This window comes from Canis lupus, chromosome 30, assembly GCF_011100685.1.
Source record: "Canis lupus familiaris isolate Mischka breed German Shepherd chromosome 30, alternate assembly UU_Cfam_GSD_1.0, whole genome shotgun sequence".
Taxonomy (NCBI): Eukaryota; Metazoa; Chordata; class Mammalia; order Carnivora; family Canidae; genus Canis; species Canis lupus.
In genome coordinates this window covers 20,709,632-20,723,198 of record NC_049251.1, presented here as the reverse complement: position 1 = coordinate 20,723,198, position 13,567 = coordinate 20,709,632, and the positions used below count along the sequence as shown (strand labels likewise).

At 37.1% G+C, this 13,567-nt stretch overlaps 1 long non-coding RNA gene across 1 annotated transcript in view; it reads right to left on the bottom strand.

Moving 5' to 3' along the window:
- LOC102152774 overlaps positions 1–13,567 on the bottom strand; it is a 61,354-nt gene that overhangs the window by 17,439 nt on the left and 30,348 nt on the right. The window contains exons 2-3 of the long non-coding RNA XR_005381685.1: positions 9,087–9,151; positions 2,395–2,559 (exon numbers count right to left, since the gene is read on the bottom strand). This is a non-coding gene — a long non-coding RNA (uncharacterized LOC102152774). The remainder of the gene's footprint in view (positions 1–2,394; positions 2,560–9,086; positions 9,152–13,567) is intronic.

The window sequence follows — 13,567 nt, the reverse complement described above, 5'->3', positions numbered from 1 at the left end:
TTTCCTTCTTCCTCCAGCCTCATTTTTCCTAAAATCAAATACTCTGCAGCTTCCTTCTGCTCCCAAATTTATATATTTTCTTATACGTATATACTTTCTTAATAATTAAATTTATTACGTATTTCTCCTAATCGGCTGTTTTTTTCTTAAATGTGGTTTCTATTTCCTCTGCTGTATTCCAGCTGTATCTTGGTGAAATTTGTGGGGTAGACTTACCACTTTCTACCTCATTGACTACTTGTTTTAATAACTTTTTGCTGTGCTGCAACTTTTATAATGGGCAGAAACTGTCTTTATTTTTATTTTTCTCTATGGTATATATCATAAGGTTTGATGCATAGGTGGTTGGTAACTATAAATAAAATAGTGAAGGCAGGGTCTGTTAGTCCTAATTATAAATTTTTTTTAATATATTTTTTAAATTTTTTATTTATTTATGATAGTCAGAGAGAGAGAGAGAGAGAGAGAGAGAGAGAGAGAGAGAGGCAGAGACATAGGCAGAGGGAGAAGCAGGCTCCATGCACCGGGAGCCCGATGTGGGATTCAATTCGGAGTCTCCAGGATCACGCCCTGGGCCAAAGGCAGGCGCCAAACCACTGCGCCACCCAGGGATCCCTTAATTATAAATTAATATAAGACTAATATTTGAAAATATTTTTTTATCTTCTTAAGCCAAAATAGAGTAATCAGGCAGATAAGGAAACAGGATACTTAAATCTAGAAGTGTGAAAACAGGACAAGCAGACCGAAATTGACAAATCAGAGACAAAGATCAAACGAGAGTAAAGTAGGTATGTTTATAGGAACAAGAAGCAAATAAAAATGGAAGTATATTCAGGGCAGAGTGATTCATAAACCAAAACTAGTTTAAAGGTTTTATTTATTAGAGAGAGAGAGAGAGAGAACACATGATGAGACCAGGGGGAGAGAAAGAAAGGGAAGGAGAGGGAAAGAATCTCAAGCAGATTCCACATTGAGCATGGGACTCGATCTCATGGCCCTGACATCATGATCTGAGCTGAAACCAAGAGTAGGATGCTTAACCAACTGAGCTACTCAGGTGCCTCAAACTGAAGCTAGTTTAGAAGGCCTTTTATAATTGGTTATTTTGTTTATCAATACCTATATAAGTAATACATGCAGCAATAGTATTGAGTGGAGTTCTTATCTACCACATTCATAATTCTGAACAGAATAATGTCTGATAATCCCATGCTTTGAAGTCTCTAGATTCTCAGCCTTTGAATATATATTGTGGTTTATTTTGATGGTAAGTGTGAAAGAGTAATGGGAAAATATCCCCTGAGTTTAAAAAGTAATTTGTAGAAAAAAACAAAAGCAAAGTCTTCCTTTGGGTACTCAATGAGGTTAAGGCCTTAGTAAATTTGTTAGGTTTAAACTCGTCATATGCATATGGTAGATTGCCTGAGTAGGTATGTATCTTCCAGTGATGGATATGCTCTGCCAGGAACTTAGCCTGCTTCTTTATTAAAACAATTGCTAAAATAGTTCAAATTCAACAACACACTTTGCCATGGAGTGAGGATAGTAGAGGGTGATGATATGAAGAAACACATGGAATCTTACTGAATTTTAATATGGGAGGTAGGAGGAGTGAGACTCGGATTTGGCGTGGACTCAGACATGGACCCTGAGGCTTTGTCTCTTTCAGCTTTTATTAAGAAAGATAGCAGGGATGCCTGGGTGGCTGGTTGAGTGCCTGCCTTTGGCTCAGGGCCTGATCCCAGGGTCCTGGGATAGAGTCCCATATGAGGCTCCCCACGGGGACTCTGATTCTTCCTCTGCCTATGTCTCTGCCTCTTTCTCTGTGTCCCTCATGAATAAATAACTAAAATCTTTTTTTTTTTTTTTTTTAAAGAGAGAGCTAGCAGATTAGCTATAGGAATGATTAACTTTGGGAAGCAGAATAAACATGTTTACTTCAATGGGTTAAAAAAAAAAATAGGCTATTAACTCAAGGTGGGGGCAGAGGATCTGAATTTGGAGAACAATGTGGAGAAGAATCAGTGGCCTGACTCAGGACCTCACATATCCCCAGTGCGCCTAGGACTATGACACTCATTTCTCAGATAAGCTCTGGAGCTGGTTCCCCACAACACCTAAACAAAGTTATAGGATATAAATACCATGAAACCATATAAAATAAAGATTCTTCACTTTTGAAGAATTTTGTCCCTTTTTAGGTGAAGTTCAATTATGGGTAGTATCTAGGGAAATATTTTGGGAGTTAAAGGTATTTAACTCTCAACTACAAATCCTACCCCATAAGCTGCTTCTGCCTGTCCATCAGGCAAGCATGGCTTTAGTAAAGAGAGTTTTCCAATTGCAAAAGCAAGATAAAAACAGAATATGGGGAAAATAAATTTGTCTGACCTGTATGCTGATGTCCCAGAAGAAGGCAGAGAGGGTGCTTTCTGTTAGTGGGTACAGAGTAGGCAATCAATCCAGACAACAGAAAACTTTTACTTGTTGGAATAATAAATTATCCTACCACTGTGCTTCAGATGCTCCTGAGGGTACCCTTTGGAGTTTTTCTTTCTGAAAAACAAGTGAGAAACACACTTTTCAACTCTTCTGGCCAGCCCATGTTCCTTTTCAGCATATCTTTGATCCCCTCTCCTAGGAAACGGACTTAACCTTGCTGTGCCAGGTTATGTGAGTAGGTGGAGGATGGGTTAGATGGGTATGGATATTAAGGAGGATGCTTGTTATAATGAGCATTGGGTGTTGTATGTAAGTAATGATTCACTGAATTCTACTTCAGAAACCAATATTTCACTGTATGTTAACTACTTGAAATTTAAAATAAAAACCCCAACAAAACAAAACAAGACAAAAAGATAAGACAGATTAATAAAATGCTCTGCTTTTTGAAATTTAATAGGAGAATACCAAGAAAAAAAGTTGTAAGCTGGTTCCCTTTTAAAACTTCCAATGGTAAAACAAAACAAAACAAAACAAAACAAAACAAAACAAAACTTCCAATGGTTTGTCTTGCCTCATATACATCCAATCAGAATGTCTGAGCAGGGGGAGAGCCAGACATTAGTATTTTTAAAAGATAGCTGGTAATTAAGAAACACTGCTCTTGAAAAAAACAAACATAAGAAATATTTTTTTACCTTGTTAATTACAGGAGCTTTCTGGACCAGAGGCAGGGTATTTTTTTCTGCCTTTGGTGGTTCTTTACTTTGGAAAGTTGACACCGTTCCTTTTGCTGACATTATTGTAGTTTGGTGTATAGATCTATTGGCAATTGTCTTTATACACCAGAAGTTTTGGTGACAGCTGTGTTTGATCTCTTATTGATAATTTGGGTGCACTATGTGTAGATCCAATACCTGGTTCTCTACATGGAGTGATTTCTTTTTGAAGGGAATCTTTAAGATCTACCTTTAAATATCTTCTTTCAACAATCTTTCTAAAACTTTCACATTTGGGGGCACCTGGGTGTCTCAGTCAGTTAAATGTCTGCCTTCAGCTCAGGTCATGATCCCTAGGGTCCTGGGATGGAGTCCTGCATCAGACTCCCTGCTCAGCAGGGAGTCTGCTTCCTCCTCTGCCCATCCACCCTGCTCGTGATCTTTTTCTCTTTTGCACTCTCTCTCTTTCTTAAATAAATGCATAAAATCTTTAAAAAATTAAAAAAATAAAATTCTCACATTTGGAAAAAGTCCAATTTTAAAAAAAATCAACATGTTACCCTTCTTTAGTTAATATGTTCATCAAACAAATATTTGTTAATCACTCATTCCATTCCTAGGACCTCTTCCAGTTACTGGAAATATGGAAATAAGCAAGACAGAGATGGTCACAAATCTCATGGATATTACATTGTAGAAAGAGAAGGGAGTGATGAGACTGAAAATGAACAAGGAAGTAAATGTACAAATTCTATGATATAATTTAGGATACTCTAAATGCTTTGAGAAAACCAAAATGAGGTAATAGGATAAAAAGTATTGGAGGTAGGGTGAAAGTCACCACTTCAATTGTGTGATCTAGAAAGATATCTATGAAAAAGTGACATTTGAGCTAAATTCCAGTGACAAGAAGGATCCACTATGGGAAGGTCTGGGGGCAGATCATCCAGGTATAAAGGGACTCAATGACAGATCCTCATATAGAATGAGCTTCGTAGGTTCAAGAAATTGAAGGCCACTGCAGCTAGAACTAATAAATGAGGGGAAGAGTGGGAGGTGGAAGGGATGGGATCTGAGAGGTAGTGACCCAGGATGATCTTAAGTGTGAGAAACTGAGAACTATGACTCAAGTCGTTGCAGTTGGTTTAGATACTATATTCAAGCACAATACATGCAGGCGAATATGTGTGGACTCTACCAAAAAAAACCAAAAACCAAAAAACAACGACAAATGAATAAACAAACAAAAAGAAGAAACACTGTTACAAATGTATAGAACAAATTGATGGTTGCCAGAGGGAGCATTATGGGCAAAATGGGTGAAGGAGAGTGGGAGATACAGGTTTCCAGTTATGAAATGAATAAGTCATAGGGATAAAAGGCACAGCATGAGGAAGACAGTCAAAGGTATCATAATAGCATTTGTATGGTGACAGATGGTAGTTATACTTGTGGTGAGCATAGCATAACATACGGACTTATCAAATCACTACATTGTACACCTGAAATTGAAGTAATGTTGTGTGTCAACTATAATTTTAAAAAAAGAAGAAGAAATACAAGACTTAAGGAATCAGAAATTCTGGACATGTCATCCAGTCATCAATGTTTTCACAAGCTTTCCAAGTGATTCTTAGGTACACTCAATTGTTATTTTTAGCCTTTAGCCATATTACAGTTAGTTGATATAGGTTCCTCTTGGATATGATAGTTTCTCAGATTTTCTTGTTTTTGCTGACAGTTTTGAAGAGTACTGGTCAGGCATACGTAGCATGCTTTTTGACTGGAATTTGTATTATGTTTTTCTTGTGATTAGACTAGGCTTTTGGGTTTCTGGGAAGAAGGCTACAGAAGTAAAATGTCATTTTCCCCAAGAGTACATACTATCCATATGATTTATGACTATTGATGCTGATCTTGATCATCTGGGCTGAAGTAGTGGTTCTCAGATTTCTCTTTTGGGTGGAATATCTACATAATTTATTTGGAATTCTTCTGCATGAGAGATTTGTCTCCTCTCTCCATTTGTTACCTACCCATTCATTTATAGATTTTATACTTTGAGTTATAATCCAATACTACTTTATTTCATTGCTCAAATTATTACAACTTTGGCCACCAGAAGCTCTTTCAGGTAGCTCCTGTGCTCCTTTGATGTATTTACATCAGTAAGTATGTGTTAGCACTTCCTTACTTTATGATGTTACAAGATGCTCCAGGCTCATCTTGCATATTTCCTGTCTCAGTCCTAGAATCATTCAAGTTTGAGAACAACTGTTTTAGACTAATCATTTGAGGAAAGAATATATGCTTAGGAGGAAAACATAGGTTCAGACCATCAGAAATGTAGACCAAAGTAAAGAGTTAGATATTATTCTAGCCATCTTAAACACCACTGGAAATTTTAGTCAGGGGAGACATATTCTTTGATATATTTCTAAATGGAGAATAGATTGTAAAGGAAAGCAAGAATGAACATAGAGAGACAATTTAGGAATTTAGAGAAAACTAACAAAACTTGAACTAAAGTGGTAGGAATGGATATAGTGAGAAGTGGCTGGATATAGTGAGAAGTGGCTTGAACTAAAGTGTAGGAGTGGATATAGTGAGAAGTAGCTGGATTCAGAATGTGTTTTGGAGGCAGAACCCAAAGTATTCATTGATGGACTGATAAATGGCACATGGAGATAGAGTAGAGAGCTGAAGGGAATGAAGGAAACAAATCATAGATAAAAAATAAAGGACCCAACTGCATGAAAGACCTAAATATGAGACAAGAATCTTTAACCTCAGCCACATCAACTTCTTGCTAGACATGTCTTCAAAGGCCAGGGAAATAAAAGCAAAAACAAACAATTGGGACTTTATCAAGATAAAAAGCTTTTGTACAGCAAAGGAAACAGTTGGCAAAACTAAAAGCCAACAGAATGGGAGAAAATATTTGCAAGTGTCATATTAGATAAGGGCTAGTATCCAAAAGTCTATAAAGAACTTATTAAACTCAATACCCAAAAGCCAAATAATCCATTCAAGACATGGGCAGAAGACATGAACAGACATTTTTCAAACAGGACATACAAATGACCAACAGACACATGAAAAAATGCTCAAAAAAATAAAAGAAAAAAGAAAAAAATGCTCAACATCACTCACGTCATCACTCACATCAGGAATTACAAATCAAAACCATAATGAAATATCAACTCCCATCTCTCAGAATAGCTAACATTAACTATTAGGGAAGCAACAATGTTGGTGAGGATGCAGAGAAAGGGGAACCCCCTTACACTGCTGGTGGGAATGCAAGCTAGTACAGTCACTCTAGAAAACAGTATGGAGGTTCCTCAAAAAGTTAAAAATAGAACTACCCTATAACCTAGCAATGACACTAACTAGGTATTTATCCAAAGAATACAAACATAGTGATTCAAACGGCACCTGCACCCTAATGTTTAGAGCAGTAATGTCCACAATAGCCAAAACTATGGAAAGAGCCTAAGTGTCTATCAACAGATGAATGAATAAAGAAGATGTGGCATATGTTTATAATGGAATATTACTCAGCCATCAACAAGAATGAAATCCTGCCATTTGCAATGATGGAACTAGAAGGTATTATATACTAAGTGATAAATATCTGACTGATTCTTATCAGTCAGAGATAGACAAACATCATATGATTTCATTCATGTGGAATTTAAGAAACAAAACAGATAAACATGGGGGAGGGAAGGAAAAATAAAATAAGATGAAATCAGAGAGGGAGACAAACCATAAGAGATTCTTAACTATAGGAAACAGGCTTGCTGGAGAGGAGGTCGGTAGGGGAATGGGGTAACTGGGTGACAGGCATTAGGAGAGCACTTGAGGTAATGAGCCCTGGGAGTTATATGCAACTGATAAATCACTAAACTCTACACCTGAAACTGATAACATACTATATGTTAATTAACTGATTTTAAGTTAAAAAAAAAAAGACCAAGAGTTAAGGAGTCAAGAACAGGTGAGGTAGGGAAGTTTGCAGAGGAGTAGGTTTGGGGATTGAAAATCAATTTCTGTGTTGGACATGTTAAATTTGAGATGTCTATTAAACATACAGGACACATTAAGTGAACGAACAGCTTGCGTATTTGCAAGTAGATAAGCAGGTATGAACTTGCAGAAAGTTCAGCATTGGAGATGTAAATTTGGGAATGCTTAGCACTGAGATGGTATTCAGAGTCATGATAATAGTATTCCAAGTTGTGTAACTGCATAATAATGTCTTTCAGCAGAGGAACAAGACTCAAGAAAGGAGACTATGAAAGAAAAACCGATAGAAGAAAACATGGAATCTGGTGTCACAGAAGCCAAGGTAAGAATGAGTTTCAGGAAAGAGATAATAACATTGCAGAATGCTGCTGAGAGACTGAGGAAGATGAAAGCAGAGAATTGCCCATGGAATTTGGCAAAAGCAGTATAGGCGATAATTTTGACAAGAGTTCTTTCAGTGGAATGATGGGGATGCAAATTTGTTAGGAGTGGTTTCAGAGAGAGTAGATAGTGAGAAAGTACGAATAACTATGGACAACTCTAGATTAATTTTATTGTAAAGGGGGTCAAAAATGAGATAGTAGCTGTAAGTTAATATGGGTATTGGTTTGCACACTGTCCCTCTTACATGGAATGGCAGAACACTCCAGATCAGTAGGTGGCAGGTTTTAATAAGCAAGGGAATTTGTTTATAAGCCTTGTTTTGGGGAGCTGCAAGATGAATAGATCCCTGCACCCTCCTGCCAGAATCTTAAAGTTTATGTGGAAGCCTTAACCTGGGTTCAGTCACATAATATATCCAGATGATCTCAATAACACTTTATTCTCTAAAGGCTGTGTCCATAGTCAGCCTCTAGTGCAGGGAAAGCAAGTGAAATGCATATTCCAAGGACAAGGAAGTGAGCAAGGAGTCTCTGATTGCCTCAGTCCTGCTTGGGGTCAATCAGCTGTCATATCCTTTCAATGACCTCTTCAAACTATGGGCTCAAGGAATATTTTTTTAAAAGATTCATTTGTTTAGGAGAGATGGAGAGAGAGAGAGAGAGAGAGAGAGAATCTCAGCAGAGTCCATGCTGAGCTCAGAGCCCCATGTGGGGCTCGATCTTGTGACTCTGAGATCATGACCTGAGCTGAAACTAAGAGTCTGATGCTTAACTGACTGTGCCACTCAGGGACTTCTCAAGGAAGATTTTTTTAAAAGATGTGAAATATTTGAATATGCTTGTATGCCAGTGGTAATGGTCCAGTTGAGAGTAATAAAATGATAACTAGAGAAGAGAGGAGATTATTGTTATTTAGCAGAAAACCAAGAGACTTTATTATGGGATGGTTACATTTGTTAGAGAAAGAGAATGTAAAAAGGCCTGAGTAGTGAGAGGTCCTAGAAACTAAAAAGAGTAAGTGAAGTATGCAGAAGACAAACTTTAACTTAAATTTAGGATTTGGGTTTGCTCCAGTTCTGATGTTTAAATCTGTACCTAAGTTTGGATAGATATCTTTTCTGCACATGTCTTAAACTGAAAGGTTATATAGGGATGAGCATGTTGAAAGGATGCAAAGAAGTACAAATGAAATTTAGTTAAACTGAAAAGCATGTTGGCTAATGAATGAATGAACTATAGTAAGATAGCAGTATAAACAAGAAAAGGCATACACTCAAAAAATCAGGTGACTATTGTAATTGCCTTTTGAAGGATAGATAACTTGGATCAAATTGAAAGACAGGGAGAGTAGAGGGTTAATTGGACATGGTGATTTATAAGTTTGTATATCTTACATTTCTTAGTCTATGAAAGTACAGACTCTGTTATGGTTATGTAGGCAAGAATTGTGTATGAAAAAAAATAAGCACATTCTGGTGATTTTTCAGAAGTATACTGACAGTATCACCTTTGAAGAATTGCATTGTGACCCTTCTAGGACAGGACTGAGAGCTCTGCAGTTGACAACTTGGCCTGAGGGGAGAAAATGAGAAGGACAATTATCAGGATACTGGTAGCACATGTACCACACCACATCATTACAGACACTATATTCTTCCTTCTCAATACTTCATTTCCACCCTGTATGCACACCAATATTTCTATCAAAGATGATAAGGAAGAAGGTAGCTATTTTAGAGAGCTGGTAGTGGGCTGTTTAAGAATTTGGGCTTTGGAATAGATAACCTGTGTTTTTTCTATCTCAGTTTTATTACTCATTACTTAACATTTTTTAGCTTAAATTTTCTCACTTGTCAAACTGTAATAACAATAGTACTCTCCTACTCAATGGGATAGGTGTGAGGTTTACATCCAATCCTTCCCAGAATCATACCTTTTAAAAGAAAATATACCTTAATTCATGGAAGAGGAAGCATATAAAGTTGATGACCTACAATGTCTATGGTGTTTTATGTATATTATGATATTTACTATTCTTAAAACACTTTGAGTTAGTTGGTTTGGTTTTATCTCCATTTTAGAAATGAGGAGACTGAAGTTGATCAAACTAAAGACTTGCCCAAACACACTGAACCAGAGAGTTAGTCAACTATGTTCTTTCCCTTACATGATGTTACCATTCACTCCACTGATTTTAGGTTTAGACCATAAATAAATTAAATAGCTATGATTTTAAAGCCAGCATAATTGTGATTTGTATTTATTCTGGCATACTGTTTATACAGACATGCCCACTGCTATTCCCACTGTTTATTTCAGAAGTATTTTTCAGTGTTGGTTGCAAATTGGAATCATCTGGGCAGATTAACATCATCGTTTCTTGGTTCTCACCCAGAGATTCTGAATGAATTGTTTTGTAGACACAGAGTTTCCAGCTCTTTAGGTTATTCTAATGTGCAGCCAAGATTAAGAAGCACTGCACTAAAGGAAACTGCGTTCCCTACAGTCTTTGTGAGCAGCAGTGGTTATTTTAGGATCATATGATCCTGCAATATTCACTCTTTCCCCCACAATTGGTTGGGTTAAAATTAGTCAATTTATAGGATGGTTAAACTCCCATCATATAGTTGTATAAAACTGGACAGCAACACAGAAGAATGAAAGTGGACCACATTCTTACACCATACACAAAATAAGTTCAAAATGGATGAAAGACCTTAATGTGAGATAGAAAACTATCAAGATCCTAGAGGAGAACACAAGCAGAGCCTCTTTGACCTCAGCCACAGCAACTTCTTACTAGACACATCACCACAGACAAGGAAAACAAAAGCAAAAATGACTTACTGGAACTTCATCAAGATAAAAGCCTTCTGTACAGCAAAGGAAACAATCAACAAAACTAAAAGGCAGTCTATCAACTGGGAGAAGGTATTTGCAAATGACATCTGATAAAAGGTTAGTATCCAAAATCTACAAAGAACTTATCAAACTCAACATCCAAAAACCATATAACCCAGTTAAGAAACGGGCAGAAGACATGAAGAGAAACTTTTTCAAAAAAGACATACAGATGGGCTAAAAGTCACATGAAATGATGCTCAACATTATTCATCATCAGGGAAACATAAAACCACAATGAGATACCATCTCATACCTGTAAGGATGGCTAAAATCACCAACAAAAGAACAAAAGAAATAGGTAGTAGGAAAGATGCAGAGGAAGGAAAACCCTTTTGCACTGTTGGGGGTAATGCAAACTAGTACAGCTATTCTGGAAAATGGTATGGAGGTTCCTCAAGGAGTGAAAATAGAACTACCCTATAATCCAGCAATTGCACTACCAGGTATTTACCCAAAGGATACAAACATAGTTATTTGAAGGGACACCTTCACCTCAGTGTTTACAGCAGCATTATCAACAATAGCGAAACTATGGAGAGAGCCTAAATGTCCATCAATTGATGAATGGATAAAGAAGAAATCATACACACACACACACACACACACACACACACACTATATCTAAAATGGAATATTACTCAGCCATCAGAAAGAATGAAATCTTGCCATTTGCAATGACATAGATGGAGCTAGAGTGTATTATGCTAGGTGAAATAAGAGAAAGACAAATGCCATATGACCTCACTCATCTGTGGAATTTAAGAAAGAAAACAGATGAACATATGGGAAGGGGGGGAAGAAAAAATGGAGAGAGGGAAATAAGCTATAAGAGACAACAGAGAACAAACTGAGGGTTGATGGAGGGAGATGAGTGGAGGATGGGCTAGATGAGTATTGGGTATTAAGGAGTGTGCTGGTTATGAGGAGCACTGGGTGTTGTATGTAAGTAATGAATCACTGAATTCTACTTCAGAAACCAATATTGCACTGTATGTTAACTACCTAAAATTTAAATTTAAAAAAAATCAACAAAACAAAAATATGGGTTAATCAAGTGCTCTCATTTTTGAATTTTTAAAAAGATTTTATTTATTTATTCATGAGAGACACACAGAGAGGCAGATACATAGGCAGAGGGAGAAGCAGGCTTCCTGTGGGGAGCCAGATGCGGGACTTCATCCCAGGACCCTGGGATCACACACTGAGCTGAAGGCAGAAGCTCAACCCTTGAGCCATTCAGTCACTCAAACACTGAGTACCCAGGTACTACATCGCTTTAAAATTTAATTGGAAAATACCAACAAAAGAAAGTTTTAAGCTAGTAGTTCCCAGATTTTATTAGGCATTAGAATTACCTGGAGGCTTTAAAAACTCCAGTGACCTGCCTTGCCTTATATACATCCAATCAGAATGCCTAGGGTGGCAGCCAGGCATTAGTATTTTTAAAAGATATCAGGTTATTACAAGGTGCATCAAAATTTGGGAACCACTGCAGTGAGAGGTAGGAGTTTAAGTCTAATGGTCATGCTATCAGCATTATTTCTCAAACTTAAATGCTGATTCTGATGTAGTAGGCCTGAGATGGGGCCGAAAGTTTCTAAGAAACTTCCAGGTGAAAACTAATAATGCTGTTCCAGAGACAACACTCTAAGTAGCAATAAGAGTCTAAGAAACTGTGAGGGAGGCACAAATTAGAATGAGGGAAGTGGAGATTATGAGATTAACAACAACAAAGATGTAAAATAGAACTTCACTATAATAAAGATCTCTAAGCTCCAGATGTGAGATTTGTAGAGTTTCCTTGGATATAGAAAGACCTTTAAGTTCTTGTTGTGCCTTAAAATTAAGTTTAGATTTCCTGAGCTTATTGGTATGTTTGTTTTTACACTAAACCTTCATTAACTGAAGCGAGTTAAACAAGACAGTTCGGTTGCTCAAGATGTTTTTTCTTTTTCCTCTTTCCAATTTGCCTACTTATTGTATTATCTATTTTTGCATAACAAAATATCCTCAAAATTTAGTGGATTACAACAACATTTATAATCTTATAGTTTCTGTGGGTCAGGAATTTAGGAGCAGCTGATATGGGAGGTTCTGGCTTAGGATCTCTCATGAGTTTGCAGTCAGGATAATAGCAAGGGTTGTGGTCATTTGATGACTTGTTTGGAGCTGGAAGATCCATGGGCAAAAGGGCTCACTCACATGACTGTTGGCTGGAGACCTCAGATCTTTACCATGTGGGATTCTTTAGAGTGTCCTAATGACATGGCCATTTGTTTCCTTCAGAGTGAATGATTCCAGAGCAAGATAGACCAAGATGGAAGCTGAAAATTGTCTTATGACCTACTATTTACGTCATAGACCATCACTTTCACTTTATGCTACTTTTTAGAAGTAAGCCATTAAGTCTAGGTCATAGAAAAGGGGAGTTAGAGTCCACGTATTGAAGGGAGTTTTATAATTTGTGGACATATTTAAATAATCATAGATGTTTACTAATACAAAGCCATATATTTTAGAGAAAGCTGCTCTAGGCAGTGGTTCTCAAAGTGCATCAAAATCATCATAACTTGGCAAATGAGTATGAAAACACTTGGGCTCTAGCCTAAAAGTACTTAATAAGAAACTGGGGGTGGGACTCAGTGATCTGTAGTTTAATTAGCTATACAGGTGATTTTAATGCAACCTCCAAATTTAAGAACCATCAGCTTCATCTAGTCTTGTTAATTAAGTTACTATTGTTAGGTTGGAACTAAATTCTGGCCAATTACCTTTGGGTATATATTGGGGCTTCTGGGAAAGGCTCATTGCTCTTAAGGAGCAGCTATTGGATGTGTTGGGATGTATAGTATTGAAATGGATGCAAACTGCCTTGTTACCAGACTAAGGTGGAAGACATCAGTGAGAGCAGTTTGGCAGAATTTTGGAGATGTATGGCTGCACCATGGGTGTACCTTTATAGAAGTCTGCCTGTGTTATGGATTTCTGACTGTGTAAGTTAATAAATTCCTTTATTATTTATGCCAACTTGAGGCAATGTTTTCTCTTGCTGTTGAAATCATGATTGATAATCTAAAGTGAGTA